Source organism: Nicotiana tabacum, chromosome 11 (genome assembly GCF_000715075.1).
Source record: "Nicotiana tabacum cultivar K326 chromosome 11, ASM71507v2, whole genome shotgun sequence".
Classification (NCBI taxonomy): Eukaryota; Viridiplantae; Streptophyta; class Magnoliopsida; order Solanales; family Solanaceae; genus Nicotiana; species Nicotiana tabacum.
The window spans coordinates 40314599-40320598 of NC_134090.1; positions in this window are offsets into that span (position 1 = coordinate 40314599).

The following is a 6000-nucleotide window of genomic DNA, read 5'->3' on the forward strand; positions in this document are numbered from 1 at the left end:
TGACCGCTGACTCTTTTTTTTTCAAATTACAATAAAAACGTGGTGTTGCAAACACGGCCCTTCAGCGCCTCGAGGACGAAGATTTTTTAAGGCTGTGTGGGTCAACTGGACCAAAATCCTAAACATGACCCAAAAAGTGGCTGTTTATGCAAAGTCAGCCTTCCGGCGTCCCTTTCGGGAACATTCGGCTATTTTTGACAAAAACAGTATCACCCGACTTATTTATGACTCTTTTTATATCATTTTTCAAAAATAGAAAACTCAACATTGCAAACACGGCCTTTCAACGCCTCAGGGATGAAGATTTTTAAGGCTGTGTGGGTCAACTGGACCAAATCTTAAAAAATGACCCCAAAGGTGGTTGTTTATGCAAAGTCAGTCTTCCGGCGTACCTTTCGGGAACATTCGGCTATTTATGACAAAACAGCATCACCCGACCTCTTTATGACAGAATTGAAATTTGACATGTTTTTTTTTATTATTATTTATTTATTTGCTTTTGGCTATTTTAGCAAAAGGTGGGGTTGGACATCACCCGACTTATTTATGACATGTTTTTTTATTTTTTATATTTTTTTTTATTTATTTATTTGTTTTTGGCTTTTTTATCAAAAAGGGGGGGTTGGACCCGATGAGGGTTGCCTACGTATCTCACATCCGGTGAGAATCAAACCCGCGTAGTTCGGGTAGGTCATGAATAAGTAAATGAACTAACATTTTTTTTTAATTGGAATTTGTGAAAGAACTGCTTCAAAAGAAGAAAGGAAGTATTTTTTTGGTTGATTTTCTTTTTGAAAGAAAGACTTGTAAGAATTCCTTTTCTTTTGATTTGAACTTTGAGAATTGCAAAAGTAAAAGGAAGATATTTTTTGTCTGAATTTTCATTTGTTTTCTCTTATTCTAAAGAAGAAAGAAAATATTTTTTTTTGGAATTTTACCTCTAATAAAAGAAATACTTCTAAAAAAAATATTTTTTGAATTTTGATTTTTCTTTTCAATTTTGAAAGAAGAATCAAAATATTTTCGGATTTTTTTCTTTTTATAAAACATTTTTATTATTTTTTGTTTTATCAACAATGTTAAAGATATTTATATTATTTTTGCAAGACATATCTTTTTGGAATTTTACTTTGAATTTTCTTGGCAAGACAAATACTCTTTGCAACAAATAAAGATATATATATCTTTTGGAAATAAAAAAAACTTTTCGGATTTATTTATATATATATATTTGCGACAAATAATGAAAGACTCTTTTTCATTTTCATTTTCATGGCAAGACAAACTATTTTCCTTTTCTATTTTTTTTTTGAAAAACAAGACAGAACAACGACTCTTTTTTTCTATTTTTCCTTTGCTTTTAATAAAACAAACTAATAAGACATTCTTTTTCTCATTTTTTCAAAATTTCGGCAGAGTTTTGACAGTATTTGGGTATTGGTTTTTTCAAAAATAAACAATCAATTCCCTAACCGCTATTTCTTTTTTTTCAATTTCAAAATATTATTCCTAATATTCACAAGTCAGTCAACACACAAGTCCGAATCAAATAAATGTGCAAGTAGTAGCAAGTAAGATGCATCAGGATGGTCATTTTCATTTTTTGGTACACCTGTCCTAGACAGACCCAACTCCTGTGTTGAGCCTCCAAAGTCAAATGCACGTGATGCAAACAAACGTTCCTACTAGGGATCCAGCATGAAGCTGAGTTATTCTAAGTTCATAACCTGGGTATTTGTTCTAGACTGTGTACCCGAGCGGACAACTCGAGTCGAGGAGGGGGCAACTTACCGGGAACCAAAAGGTCGTCCGGCTTCGTAACTTATCCGTCCTCTTTCTTATTTCGGGTATTGACGCTAACAGAATAGGGAGCCTCGACCAGCGAGCTTCTCCCCGGAGGTAAGAAGAGAAAGGTTTCGACACAGTTTATATACAGTTCAAATAATATCAAAGCGGTAAAAGCATCATTTAGCACATTAGGCATGTATCATGTAACGAAATCAGATAAAAACCAAATATAACAATTCATCTAAAGTTCGAATTTCTAACCCTGAACCAGTGGTTCTGGGCCATTAATCCCCAGCAGAGTCGCCAGAGCTGTCACACCTCCTTTTTACCGGCCCCGCGAGGGGCGTAGGAGTTTTTTCCAATTAAAGGACAATCGAAAAGGGATTTATTTATTTATTTCAGAGTCGCCACTTGGGAGATTTAGGGTGTCCCAAGTCACCAATTTAATCCCAAATCGAGGAAAAGAATGACTCCATATTACAATCTGCGCACCAGAAATCTGGATAAGGAATTCTGTTAGCCCGGGATAAGGTGTTAGGCATTCCCGAGTTCCGTGATTCTAGCACGGTCGCTCAACTGTCATATTTGGCTTGATTATTTGATTTAATACATGTTGAACCTATGTGCAAAATTTAACTTTTAACCGCTTTTATCATTTACTGTTATTTTTATCAAGAATTGCAACATCGTGGAAACACATCTCGAACCACGTCACAATCAATGTACCCGTGGTTAGAGCCACATTTCAACTCTATTGAGATTGGGATTTGGGTCACATAAATGTGCACCCGAGTTTAGGAAGATAACATTATTAAATACGCGCCTAAAGTGACTAGCGTATCATTTACTTTGGGTAGGGCCGTGGGATTTTACTAAACGGTCCATCCCGAAGTCTAAGCAATTTTAAAGCAAATATTTACTGAGGGCCCTGCAATTTTTGTATTTTTGTTCGGCGAGGCTCATCTCATTCTTATTTTTTTTAAAAGGAATTTGCAACGTCATGGACACACATCTCGAACCACGTCACAATCAATGTACCCGTGATTAGAGACACATTTCGACTCCGTTGAGATTTGGATTTGGGTCACATAAATGCACACTCGTATTTAAGAAGGTAAGATTAATTAAGACGCGTCCTAAAGAAACTACGTATTGTTGTTTTAGAAAAAGGCCGTGAAAAATTCACTAAACGGCCAAATCCAAAGTCTAGTAATGGTTATGTATTTATTGAGGGCCCCAGCGATGTGCGATTTATTTGGCGAGGCTCGTCTCATTTTTTATTTTAAAGGACAAACCTACAGTGACTACATTTGTTCTATTAAGTTTGTCTCTAAAATAAAATAAAATCTCCCAATTAATTACATGCTGAAAAACGTAACTTATTAGTTATTAGTTTACGGCTAATACGAATGGAAAATTGCGATCGAGTTTGTACAAAGAAAGACTGCTTTCATTCTATATTCTATTATTTAATAATACTAGAACATGAGATTGACACACCATAATATCAAAACAAATTAACTAGTCTTTGATTAATTTAAACTAACATTATTAGATGAAGAAGTTATACATGTGCAACCCCATTACTCATTAATCAGTCAACTACATCTTTATACAAAGAAGGGAAAATTCTATTCAAACACAAATCTAAACAGGAGGAATTCAACCGGAACAGAGCCGGATTAATATTTCATTTCACTTCAAGCCAAGAGTGTACAAATGTGTACCTGGAAATGGCAGTACAAGAAGAAAAGAAGGAGGAGTCAGCAGCAGTAATAACACATCAACAGCAGATTCAGCAACACCGCAAAACCAGTAACGACCAGTAGAATAACCCAGTAACAGATTGAAAACTCAGCAATACCAAAGTGCAATCGCAATCAAAGCAGAAGAGAGACGGATACAAGATGCAGTAGTTTACTGATTTTGAATAACACTCGAGGAAAGGCAAACGGAAATTATTCAAGTGAAAGTTCAAATTGTCTTTCTCGTTTCAAAACTCTACCACACTTCTTCAGATTTTCAGAATGTATTACTCTCAAAAAATATTCTCCCCAAAAATCTCTCTAGAAAAAAAATCATCCCCTGATCCTCCTCTCATCCCCCCTTATATACAAAGCAAGACCCCTTTTACCTCTTTCCCCTTTAACTTTTATTATTACCCACACTTTTACTTTAGTAAAAGTAGTCAACATGGGCCCCCCGTGTTCCCTCTTTTTGAAAAGTAGTCAAAGTGGCCCCCCATGTTCCATCTTTTTGAAAAGTAGTCAAAGTGGGCCCCCTTGTTCCCTCTTTTTGAAAAGAAGACATCATTATCCACATTTTCCTTTTTGCTTTTATCATTACGTCTTGTCCCCCACCATAATTAAATAATCTGCAATTGGTTAATTCCCATATTACCCTTAAAACTACTGTTACTGCCCTGATTCAAAATCTGTTATAACTTCAAAAATCTGTCCAAATAACAATTATCGCACATTTAAATAGCAATTAACTATAAAAATCACACAATTTAGACGTTAAATGCTAAAAATGCAACGTACATTATTTTTATGATTTTGTAAAACAAACTTAAAATAAATACTAAATGCAAATGCGACATATTTTTGTAATTTTTTATTAATTTAACCAATAAACACGCACAAACAGAAATACAAATAATTATCAAAAATGTCACAAAAATTCTCAAAATTGCACCCCAAGGAAAATCATTTTATTTTGAATTTTTTGGGAGTAATTCTCATATAGGGCAAAAATCACGTGCTTACAATGGGTCGTCGGATTTTGTGAGTTTCATCGAATTTCGAAGCGTGGGCTCGGGGGCTGGGTTTGAGCAATTTCGAGATTTTGATGTTAAATTGGATATTTTCGAGTGGGCTTCGCTCCCTTAGCATATTTTAATGATTATGTACTGATTGTGGCTAGATTTGGAGCATTCGGAGGTCGATTCGTGCGGGCGAGGCATCGCGGGCTAGATTTTGGACCGGATCGAGGTAAGTAATGATTGTAAATACTGTCCTGAGGGTTTGAAACCCCGGATTATATGTCGTTGTGTTACTTTGAGGTGACTTGCACACTGGATGACGAGCGTGGGGTAGAGCACCGCTGGGCTTTGTGACCTAGTCCATCCCGAACGAAAAGTTTAATGCGTATTTGATAGTTAATTGTTTGACATTATTATATTTTTGGGTTGTATGCCATGTTTGGGGCCTTGTGCCGACTTGTTGAGACCCTTAGGGGCATTTTTACTATCTTTCCTCACTCTATCTGTTTGAAAGCATATTCTCGGTCATGTTTTACCTGTTTACTGCTCAAATCTGGCTTTATCACTGTGTTCTTAAAATGTGGAAATTGTTTTGGGCTAAGTTCCCTGTTTTACTGAGATAGACCGAGGGTCTGATTGTGAGATTGATGACTAAGATAGACTGAGATTCTGATGGTGAGGTTAATGACTGAGAGAGGCTGAGGGCCTAGTTGTGAGGATTATATATATCTATGGATCGGGTTGCACGCCGCAGCAATGTATATATATATATATATGGATCAGGTTGCACGCCGCAAATCTATGGATCGGGCTGCACGCTGCAGCGATACTTATATGGGTTGGGCTGCACACCGCAGCAATATAGCGCTTGGGCTATAGGAGCCCCTCCGGAGTCTGCACACCCCCAGTGAGTGCAGTTGACTATTTATATGGATCAGGCTGTGCACCACAGTGATGCATGGATCGGGCTGCATGCCGCAGCGGTTACTTTGATTTCAGTTATTATGAGAGATATACAGATCGGCTGCACGCCGCAGCGGTTACTATATGGTACCAATTGAGCGTGAATGCTGAGTGCGAGTACTGATTGGTAAGAGTTGAGTCACGAGTGACAGAGAGGCTAGCCCGAGGGGCGATAGATATATACATGCATATGAGTGATGTTTTTGCCTGAGAGGCCTGTTTATGGACTTATTGATTCCACTCCTCTTTAAAGTGAATTTCTATCGAATATGTTGATTTATCGACTGTTTTCACTCATCTTTATATTGAGCCTCTGTCGGAAAGTTGAACAGATGTTTTAAAACAACTTTTATTTAAACTGGGGTTTATGAGATGTTCAGAAATTAATCACTGATTTAGCATTGGTTATTTCCACTAAGATTATTAAGTTATGAAGTGTTTATGATTACTGTTTTGCTGGAGGGGCTGTTTTACAAACTATGTTT